The sequence below is a fragment of the Musca vetustissima genome, unplaced genomic scaffold (genome assembly GCF_032173495.1).
Source record: "Musca vetustissima isolate MV318-11 ecotype Yass unplaced genomic scaffold, APGP_CSIRO_Mvet_v1 utg35390, whole genome shotgun sequence".
Classification (NCBI taxonomy): domain Eukaryota; kingdom Metazoa; phylum Arthropoda; class Insecta; order Diptera; family Muscidae; genus Musca; species Musca vetustissima.
In genome coordinates, this window is record NW_026888960.1 from 19624 (window position 1) to 32060 (window position 12437).

Below are 12437 nucleotides of genomic sequence, written 5' to 3' on the forward strand. Positions count from 1 at the left end.
GCCTCTTTGATGGACCCTTGAAAAAATATTCTTTAATAAATCCACGCCTCTTTGATGGACCCTTGAAAAAATATTCTTTAACAAATCCACGCCTCTTCTGAGGAGCCTTGAAAAAATATTCTTTAATAAATGCACGCATCTTATGGACTCTTAAAAATATTCGATAATAAAACCACGCCTATTTTTAAACCCTTAAAAACTTAGGGTCTTATATTGGCCCCTGAAAAAATATTATTTAGAAAAATTTTCCATCGTCCTCTTCCTCCAAAGATGACTAATCCATAGAGAACAAAAAAATCTGCATTCCGCTGCCGCTGCCAAATGAAATTCAACCCCAAAATTAAAAAATCACGACCAGTAATAAAAATAAAAATTATTAATTTCCTAAATTTCAAAATGCATTCATCTGAGAACAGAGAGGTACTGCGCCAGCTAGGCACACCAAATAATTGCAGTGCAAATTCATCCTCCATCCATCCATCAATGCAATCATCACCACACCTTCATTTCCCCAACAATCTGTGTTTCCTGTTTAACCTTCGACTTCACCTAGACATCCGCACACACACACGGCGAAAAGCCGTGAGGTGTGTATTTGTGTGTGTGCAGCGTGATTTCACACCGAAAACCTTGAATATCAAAACACAGAGAGAGATATGGTGGAAAACTGAAATTATTACTAAAACACAAATCGAACTGCAATGGCGGTGGGGTGAGTGTGTATGTATGTGTGCGTCTGTGTACATAAATTACTAATACACAAACAAACAGCATTTCATGGTAAACCGCATCCGAAACGAATGGCAAATCTCAACAGCTTCATTATGAGCATCGACGGCTTTGAAACACAACAACGAGAAGGACGCGATGGCCTTATCACCCTCCCATCAATAGTGACAGTAATTATGAAGAGATATTTCATCTGAATACACACACCAACACATTTACACATATATTTGTATCATAAATTATGATTATTTATTTTTCCAAATTCCAAGAAGTAAAATCGAGGGGGTCGAACCTTTCGCAATATTTAGTTAAAGGCAAAGGATTCTGGGATAGAGTATCCAGACCTCCCATCTAAACTAGATATCTTCCTCAGAAGGCGTACAAATTGACTGACAGTCCAGACATTCTCTTGACTAAACATCAATGGCATTCATCCATTCCAATTGCATTACTGTTTCATCTGTTTCACAATTGACCTCCATAGAAGGTTTCATCCGATTGCATTTGGGTTAGAGAGGAGTATGAGTACACCAGAGAGGTACATGTGTATATGTGTATCCGTGTATGTTCTGTTGGGGATAACCCCAAACATAACAACATTAACAGACTCATACGCTGTTGTTACAGCTGCTTTGATGTTGGTTTGTTTATGCGGCAACATCCTCCTTAACAGCATCATTTCCGCTCATGTCAATGATGGTTGCGGGTGGGGGGATCCATCTCTGTTATCTACAATGTTGTTGGTTTTATTGTCATGGTTACTTTTGTAATCTCGGAGGATGAAGAGTAATTTTTGTGAAGGACTGACTATTGGAGTGTGGTCATTCGAAGAATATTTTTCAAGGGCCCACAAGAGGCGTGGATTTATTAAAGAATATTTTTTCAAGGCTCTACAAAAGAGGCGTGGGCTCTACAAAAGAGGCGTGGATTTTTTAAAGAATATTTTTTCAAGGCTCTACAAAAGAGGCGTGGATTTTTTAAAGAATATTTTTTCAAGGCTCTACAAAAGAGGCGTGGATTTATTAAAGAATATTTTTTCAAGGCTCTACAAAAGAGGCGTGGATTTATTAAAGAATATTTTTTCAAGGCTCTACAAAAGAGGCGTGGATTTATTAAAGAATATTTTTTCAAGGCTCCTAAGAAGAGGCGTGGATTTATTAAAGAATATTTTTTCAAGGCTCCTAAGAAGAGGCGTGGATTTATTAAAGAATATTTTTTCAAGGCTCCTAAGAAGAGGCTAAGAAGAGGCCTAAGAAGAGGCGTGGATTTATTAAAGAATATTTTTTCAAGGCTCCTAAGAAGAGGCGTGGATTTATTAAAGAATATTTTTTCAAGGCTCCTAAGAAGAGGCGTGGATTTATTAAAGAATATTTTTTCAAGGCTCCTAAGAAGAGGCGTGGATTTATTAAAGAATATTTTTTTTCAAGGCTCCTAAGAAGAGGCGTGGATTTATTAAAGAATATTTTTTCAAGGCTCCTAAGAAGAGGCGTGGATTTATTAAAGAATATTTTTTCAAGGCTCCTAAGAAGAGGCGTGGATTTATTAAAGAATATTTTTTCAAGACTCTACAAAAGAGGCGTGGATTTATTAAAGAATATTTTTTCAAGACTCTACAAAAGAGGCGTGGATTTATTAAAGAATATTTTTTATGAAGTGCATCACTTCACACTGACATTGTGACACAGTTTCATTATCAAAATGACATAGTAAGGATGAAGGATGCTGTCAAGGACATTTACTTGATTTGAGATATTTTGTATTTATTATAAACAAAACACAAAATGAGCAAAACAACAATTTGAGGGACATATTCAATGGGTTTGTTTTGATACACAAATATGACTTCATATGGAAAATATTGGGTCCTCATCGGATAAGGTCAACATAACTAAAATGTTACTTTCTGATTTCCTGTAAATAGGACCGACGGGGTCTTCCATTAGAAGATCTACAGAGTCGTATAAGAAGTCACCCACAAGAAGACCTACTGAGTTTGCTATAAGAGGGCCTAATTGTCTTCTATAAGAGGACCTAATTATCTTTTATAGAAAGGCCTGATTGTAATCAATATGGAGGTGGACTTCTATATGAGTACTGCATTCAAATCTATAAGATGACCACTTGACCGAATGGTCTTCTATAAGAGGACCCAATGGTCTTCTATAAGAATTTCTATTGGGTCCTCCAAATAGGACTTAATTGGTCATCTTAAGTTGTACTAATGGTACTTATATGAGGAGACCCAACGAAGACCTTACTGGTTACTTCAATAAGAAAAATTATTTGCTCTTTCCATGACAAGATTTAGTATTTTATGAATTCGGTGGCAATCTTATATTCACCTTGATAACATTTATTGTTAATAACAAAATATATGAAAACCTTGAAAATATTTATTTTTCGTTATTTTCTTGTTGTTTTTTTTTTCATTGGAAAATAACAAAAGTTTTATCTGACCAGCTGGCTAAGCTTGTTTTAATTAATTTTTCCACACATCAACAAGATATGTATGTGAGTGTGTGTGTACATTGTGTTTTTTATTGTTCAAATTTTGATGGCCATCTAAACTTGTTTTTCTTAAATATTAGAAAAAAAGTAAAAGGTTATTAAAAACAATACACAACAAATTTTAATACGTCTTATGGAAAATAAAAAAATAAATAAAATTCGAAGGGATTGGAAAATATTTGTTAAAATAAAATTTAGGAAAAAAATTATTATCGGAATTAAAAAAAATAATTAAAAATAATAATAGCAAATTATAAAAAAATCAGGTTGGAAAATTTGGCTAGGACGTTGAGTACGTAGGAAAAACTATGTAGAAACATGGACAAATTGGTTGAGTGAACTTACTAAAGAATATTTTTTCAAGGGTCTACAGAAGAGGCGTGGATTTATTAAAGGTTATTTGTCAAGGGTCTAAAAACATGGAAAATTTGGTTGTAAACGTTTATGAAATCCTCAAGATGCCATAAATTTGATGCTAAACCAAATAGTGAATCCATATTGAAAAAATTTAGTAGGAATATTTGACACACACTAAGAATCCAAAATATAAAATTAGAAGCAATTCGGTGAACAACTGGTCTATTAGAAATGTATGTGAACATTTTTTTATTTCAAAAGTCAGGACTAAATTTACATCGAATTTTATTTTGATATATATACTGGGGACTCCAAAAATATAAAAAATAAATTTTAATTTATGGTGGAGGACATAAACATATAAAAAATAAATACTCACGTGAAATTCCAACCGAATTGAATCTGAAATATGATAAAGAAATTTCTATGTTAACATTAAATAAAATATATTTTGTAAAAGAGATTTTTCTATAATATTTCGAAATATCAAAAGAGGAAATAGACTTTTTTATTATACATCTCACATAAACCCAAAATCAAAGTTATATCCAAAATATTGAATAAAAAAATGTATTTATAATTAATTATTAAATTTTATTAGTTTACAATATGATATATGACAAATTAATAATTGTTTTCCTTTATCTCTTTATAATTTACAGTTGTCGAAATGGAGCGATGTGAAAGCCAACGAAGAAGGAGGTATGTATTGTTTCCAAAACATTTATTCACAATAATGAATGTCATTATCCAAACTACAGTGCCAAAATCACTCAAGTACTTCAAAGCTTTAGGATTAATCGTAAAATTACTACTTGCACAAAAAATGTCCCATTTGTTTATTATACAAAACCAAATCAGATTCGAATTCAGTGACTACTATTCCAATAGACTTTCGATCGTTTGAATGAAACTGGATAAAAATAATTTTTCTAATGTTTACACGTTATTTTCGGTGATTCGAGAAATATACTTTTTGTATGCGTTTTATATATAAATATATATATAAGGCAACTACGCACAAAATTATATTTAGGCAAATTCACCAAAGGTAAAATGTTGGAGTTGTGAGTAAATTACATTACAAAACCAGTAACCATGATACCCTTCACCACTTTGGGTATATTGCGCATATGTATCCGTACATTTGCATGTCAATGTTGCCTCGAAGGAACATACGCATGTCTTTCTGCAACCTATGATAAATTTAATTTCATTCGGGCAGATTTAGAGTGGGAGTCTGCGTACCATAGGGTAAATTTATGGAAAACGTTTTATAGCAAAATTTATACACGCTATTCGGTACGTCGCACTGATAAAAATTTTATTTCAATCAGACAGCCGTTCGAAATACATATGGAAACTATGGCCGCATCTGCACCAATTTCAACAAAACGCAATAACGTCATTCAAGTTCCAATTTGATACATTGTTCAAAATTTCGTGTTAATCGGATAAACATTAGGAGTTTGGAGCTGGAGGAATATGTGGGATCTACATAGAAATCTGAACCGATCTAAAACTTACCACACATCATTCTCGACACAATTTAGTACGCTGTGACAAATTTCGTGCAAATCCAAGGATATATAGGGACTTTGGGCACTATTTACCTAAAATCGGACGAAAATATATATGGGAGCTATATCTAAATCTGAACCGATTTTCACGAAATTTTACACACATCGTTCTAGACTTAATTCAGTATGCTATGCCAAATTTCGTGCAAATCGAAGGTTATATAGGAACTTTGGTGCACTATCACCTAAAATCGGACGAAAATATATATGGGAGCTATATCTAAATCTGAACCGATTTTCACGAAATTTTACACACATCGTCCTAGACTTAATTCAGTATGCTATGCCAAATTTCGTGCACATCGAAGGATATATAGGGACTTTGGGGCACTATTTACCTAAAATCGGAGGAATATATATGGGAGCTATATCTAAATCTGAACCGATTTTTCTCAATTTCAATAGGGTTCGTCCTTGGGCCGAATAAGTGACCTGTGCCGAATTTCATACAATTCGGTTTATAAATACGACCTGTACTTGGTTTACAATTTAACATGGACAGACAGACGGACGGACGGACATGCATAAATCGACTTAATAAGCGATTCTATGCATATTCTCAAGAGGAACCATGTGTCTATCCCGTTTCCTTTTGCCTGTTACAAACATATGCACAAAGACATAATACCCTGTACCACAGTGTGGTGAAGGGTATAATTACACCGCATTCGGAATTCGTTATTTGGTTCGCCATCCTTAACGATATTGTAAAATAGTTTTTTATGGCTTTTATTCTGACTGCTAAAGTTTTGTTATTTTTTTGGCCAAACTTGGGGTATATGACCCGAAACGGCTGAAGCTAGAATCTTGAAATTTGGGGTGGGAGTCCAAATGTGTCAGATAAGGCTGGGTTTTTGGAAATTCGTTCTTAACGACACGAAAAGTACTAAATGTGGTACCATTTGTATTTAGCGGACCGGTAAAGCTAGAACTATAAAATTTGGTAGTGTAGAATAGACGTATCAAAGTGTTTTCTAAAAATTCAAATTATAAGTATCCGAAAAGTACTAAAATTGACTAAATTTAGTACAATTTTGTAGAAGCAGGCAAATGGCGTTAAGTTCGACCGAATCGAACTTTTACTACTACGCTCTACTAAGAGGTGGACATTCAAAATACTACATGATCTTGAACACAAGGAAAATGAAGAAGATTTATGCAATTAGGGTTAACATTATATGGGGACCATTAAACGGGGACCTATATTGATAATTTTTTGTAGTTATTATTCACACCTAATGAAAATTAAAATCACGATGAATATCGCAATATTTGAGATACAGCTTTGAAATGTTACACTGGCATTGATATTACTCCTAAGATGGTTGGTATTGCAAATGGGGTAGATCGGTCCATGTTTTGGTATAGCCCCCATATAACGGTACCCCCAAAATATTCGCTATTATGGATATTTTAAGCACGTTTTTCAACCGTATTTTCCTACGTTTGGTTCTCATTGAGTATCAAATCCTTATACCGAAAATGATTGATAGGGCAATTTAGGTTAGTCCCATATAATTATATTTCGGGGGTTTAGACAAGTTTTTCAACAGAATCTGCTGTAAATTGGTATTTTGAATTCACTTTGACAATTATAAATAATGTCCTATGTTTCGGAGTAGCTCCCCTATAACGGTATCCCACAATATTTGTATGGTTTGTAGAACATGTTTCTACTTGTCGTATGGTAGTAAATCTTCCTTCTAAAAAGTATTCATATTGATATATATTTTTTGGGGAACTTAAATACGTGTTTCAACCAATTTGGGAGTAATTAAATATTTTGAATTATCACTGAGTAGAAAATGTTCCTATCAACATTTTCCCATGTTTCTGGGTAGCCTCCATGTAATTGTACACCCATTATTCGGTACTTTGGGGATTTCTGTAACGTTTTTTTAAACTGAATTGCCTCTAATTTTCAGATTCGAATGGGGTGTCAAATCTTCCATCTAAACATGATCAATATTGGTTCACTTTTTAGGGAATAATGTACATCCAAAATTTCGGTATTTTGCATCAGCCAAATTAGTTGTAACTTTATATTTAGGATTATCATAGCAAAAATAATCAATATTGACCCAGGATTCTGGGTAGCCTCCATTATTTTGGGGTACTTGAGAATGTTTTTCAACCGAATTCGCTCTAATTTTTATGTGGTGTCAAATCTACTTACTTACTTTACTTACTTAGCTGGTTTGTTACAAAACGGTTGTTCCTAAGCTGAGCTTAAAAAAGATTTACAAGCCCGACGGTCTTGTGTGCATCACATCCAATTTGAAATATCATGTTCCGAGATGTTGTCTTTTATCTTGATCTTTCTATCGGATTCGGGGCCTTCCCCTTCTGCGTGACCCATCACTTGGCTAGCTTTTATATGCGTTTTGAGCTAGGACAGCCTCATCCTTTCTCCCAACATGACCTAGCCAACGTAGGTTTCAAATCTTCTTACAAAAATTTTTCAATACCATTTTTCAGTTTGGTATAGCTCCCATAGAATGGTACCACAATATTTTCGGTATTTTGAAAACATTAGCCGCATTTTCCATATAGTTTGGTACAAAGGGTTCTGATGTTTATATATAGATCCATCTTGTGATATAATACCACCTAAAAGTTCCGCTTCTTTTTCGGTATTAACTATTTTTGAACGGAATTATCTCATTGGAGTGGCTATAATTTGATATATCGGATTCCTGGTAAATAAAAAAATATAAATTAATATAGAACACTAACATAACATCATAATATAGTTCCCTATAAATGGCCCGATCGACCGACGGAATTTTGGATGGACCCCACGTGATGGAGGATATAAAACGTTAGGCCCGACTTTTTACTTGTTATTTCTGTAATAGTCCTACTCGTCGTGATGACTTCAATAATTTCAAGAACACTTTGATACTGAGATGCATTTTATTGTGGGGTATATTAGCTTTGGAGAAAAGAACAATCGAAAAATTTGACAACGAATTAAAATTAGACAATATCAAAAATATTGAAATGTAATCGGAAGAAGCAAGTATTTACATATTTACCCTCAACCTATGGTTTGCGGAAGTCTACGGAATTACATACAGGATTTATTTTTGTTATTGGGAGGTGTCAAAGAGAGTGGAACGATGGTTTCACCTTCGGACTTGATCTGGGTTTGGTACATATATTTGAATTAACAATATTTGGAGTGTTGAATTTAAAAAAAATGTACACTTTGGGAGAAGGAGTAGGCTAATGGTTCGCATTTTCGGAGACAATCTATTTACGATAAAAATATTACGTTGTGCAAAGTTTCGATATATTCGGTTTGCTTCATATGAGATGTAAAAATTTTGAAAACTGTTTAACCTTTGTGGCTAATGTACAGGTATAATTAAAATATCGGATTGTACAAAGTTTAGTTGTGCAATTTTGACCATTTTATGGAGGAGGTACCAGACGGAGTTGACCGACATTCCCCATCTTCGAACTTAAACTAAGTTTGGAAGAAATATTGCGATTTGATGAGATCGGTTATTCCCTACAAGAGTTATCGTGCGCTCTAGCCATACAGACAGATGGACGGATATTTGTAAATCAACTCCCAATTATCTCAAACTGATTTTCAAAACAGGTATAAAAGTGTTAGATGGTGTTGCCGACAGAAATATACCCTAAGCCTATTGTTTGCGGAGGTCTACGGAATAACACACAAGGATTTTATTATTCGCTTTATATAGGGTATATGTTTTTATTAAAAGAAAATTCGGATTTAATGTCGATCAAAGCGGATACCAATGGGAGTCATCTTCTACGAACTTGAACTAAGTTTGGTAGAAATATTACGATTTGCAAAGTTTTTAATGAAATCTGGTTCTCATTTCGAGAGTTATCGTGTGCACCAACCGGCCAGACCGACATACGGAAATTGGCTCCAAAATGTCTTAAGCGGATTTTGTCCAAAGAAACATGGGGTCTTAAACCAATATTTCAACATAAGACATAATACTGAGGGTATAAACATAAAATGCTGGGAAGTCCCATCACGCTAAAGTTGTAATCATGCCTAAGTCAATAAGAGTTTTAATCCCAAAAAACATGACACATATGTCAAGGTATGATTTGCGTCAAAATATCCAATGTCTGAACCATTACCATCAAATTCTATGAAGTGAATACCGCCGTTTTGTCCATATCAAATTGTTTATGAACATGTTTATTGGATCTGATTTATTTAAATTTAAATCGCACACACTAAAGTTTACACGATATGAAAATATGATGGCATAAAAATTTGCCATTGTTATCGGGTGGCATAACAAAATAAACAAATTTTTCTTGGCAAAAAGCAAAACAAAATGTGTTCTCAAAAAAGCCTACATTGCGGTTTCCACAAACGATTATTGCCTGAGTGTTGATTTACCGGCCACACACACAAAAACCATCAAAACGGCTAAATGGTTGCTTGTGTCCGCTGAATGGCGATCATAATGGCGGGAAAGAAAATCCACAACAAAATGTTAATAGTATTCATCCTCCATTCACCTCTCCGATACAGAAAAATAACCATAAATATTGTTTTCAGAATCCGATTTGCTTGAATTGAGTTTTTTCTATAGTTATATTTCCTTTTGGCGCTGGTGTTCACACTGCAGTCTCCCAAAAAAAAATGCTTCGCCAAAAAGTTTTTATGAATATATTTTTCATTTAAAGTGTTTTGTAAACAGCAGCATCGCATCGGATCGCTGCAGTAATGAATGCAGTTGCCTCTTGTTGACTTGTATTACATTTTATATATATTCCCCCACCCGCTCTCTTCTCTCGTTGTTACTCTTCCAATTGGCAATTTTTAATAAGGCTAAAAACTTTTGGGGATTTCTGTTTACGGCATTTGGTTTTGTTTTGGAATTTTCTGTTTTTCTCAAGAGTTTTGAAATTATGAATATTGGTGTCAAGTGAGTCAGAATGACTGTCGGCAAGTTGGGGTTGAAGAGTGAATGAATGATGATTGCAATGCGTACATATTTGAATTATTGCATTACATTGCATTGTAAATGCAATCAGAATGAGGGAATATTGGTGCATGGTTTAAGGGAGGAACAATTTTACAGAAGTCATGTTAGATCCAGATTTGAAACCCATTGAACAACTGAACCGCCAATTCGGTTAAAAACATGCCCAAAAATTATCGAATAATCGGTTATATTATGGGACCTACACCGACACTTAAGTCAATATTGATATTGTGGGGTAAGAAAATATTCTAACCACTGGGAATCCAAACTACAAAATTGCCAACCAAAATATCGAAATTTGGGATGTTCCCTAATAAGGGGGCTACCTTAAAATGAGACTAATGTTGATAATTTTGGTAGAAAGATTTGCTACCCTATGATAATATAAAATATTTAATCAAAAAGAAGCGACCAATGTTGATCATATTTGGTAAGAATATTTGCTATCGGATTTTTGCTAGCCCAAATTTCTCAAAATACCAAATAATAAGGATGACCCTTATATAGGCCCTAACCCGAAACTTGAATCAATATTGATCATTTTTGGTAGAAAGATTTGCTACCCTATGAGAACCCAACATAACAAATTACAATTAAACATATTAAAAAAGTGTCAGTCGGTGTTGCCGACAGATTTATACCCCCAGCCTATGGTTTGTGGGGGTCTAATAAAACACACGGGTTTTATTATTATAAGGTATATATAAGGTATATATTTTTATCAAATAGTTGACCATCTGTGGAGAGTTACCAGAAGAGGTTGCTCTTTAGAAATATATGTTTCAATGTTTTTGCACTTAGTCTAACCGAGGTAAAAACACAATGATGTGCAAAGTTTGAATCTAGTCGGATATTCCATTAGCTTGATATTGGATGAACAATTAGGTCCCATCTTCGGACATAATAAATTATTAAATTGTCAGGGTATTTTTTACTTATACTTGTGCAGTTTGTAATGCCGGGAAATATTGTTCGTAGACCCATCTCGACTAGCTAAGTCGATCTAGACATGTGTGTCGATCCATCCGTCCGTCTGTCCAATATAATTTATAAACACGATACAGGCCACAGTTATGAACCAATCTTCAAGAAAATATTCATGTAGGATGGGTTCTGGTCAATGAAGGCCTCTATTGTTATACCCTCATCCTTTACGCTAATGAGGGTATATGGGAAATTACAAAATTCTTTTAAAATTTCATTAAAAAAATTTTGAAAAATTTTTTTGCGAGCACATTTATGATTTTTGGTACATAGGTTAAGAAAAATATGCTGATTCGAAATCTGTTCGCGTTCACAAATTCGGATGCTGCGCACAAAAGTTATAGCGGTTTTAAATCTTGTATTTCAAATATAAATTAAATGGATTCCTATTCGTTGTAATTCGCGAATTTCTTCACAAATGCTTAAACACCATTGTTTTCTTTGCATACTAGTCAAATCACACTGAAATACGGTTTAATAGTCGCGAAAAAACAAATAGAAACATGAAGATATCGGAAAATTAAAATAATTAAATTTTGAATTAAAACAATTTTTTTTTTTAATTTTCGATTTTTTTAGTATGGTTAAGAGGATACGGTTTTGCCTTAATCTTCTAAAATATACGACGCTTTCTTCTGCAAATTCTTTTAGATGGTTGTTAAATATCGGTAGATTCATCTGATACGAGTTTCGACGTCATTAATGGCCAAATATATTGCACTTACAATACATAAAAATTATCAATATTGAAAAGCTTGCAATTCGCGAATTAGTTGAAATCAGTTGATGCGCATGCGATTTTCGTATAAACCGAATCAATGTCTTTCAATAATTATGAATTTTTCGATGTTTAATATAGCGGTCAAAGTGTGCCACTCGATGCACTTTACTATGCAAAAACCCTAAAAATGGCTAAAAATCACGCAACGTGCATACGATTTTTATGCGCATCCGATTTCAGTAATCTCCTATGAAAATACACAAAAGGACACCTATTTTAAAAAGATCGGTTAAGAACCGCGGATGTGCCTCCACAATCAATTTTGGATAAAGTACGCATATTATTCGCGTATCGATGAATTTTTGACCTATTTCCACACAGATTCGCGAATTTGACAATACAAGCATAAATGCATGTAAAATTAATTCGAAGAAAACCGCGATTATTTACGCGAATTTGTCAAAATAAGTTTTTGCAGTTTTTCCCACATTCAAGGTACCTGTATCCGCCGTTTTATTGGGCGGAATTGAACATGAATGGGCTCATTAGATCCGGCACGTAAAAAAA

General features: G+C 33.9%; 1 protein-coding gene across 1 annotated transcript in view; it reads left to right on the forward strand.

Moving 5' to 3' along the window:
• Positions 1-4260: 4260 nt before the first annotated feature.
• Positions 4261-12437, forward strand: part of LOC133336748 (transient receptor potential-gamma protein) — a 39541-nt gene continuing 31364 nt past the window's right edge. Inside the window, exon 1 of the mRNA XM_061545029.1 lies at positions 4261-4296. The gene's annotated coding sequence lies outside the window, so the exon portion shown is untranslated. The remainder of the gene's footprint in view (positions 4297-12437) is intronic.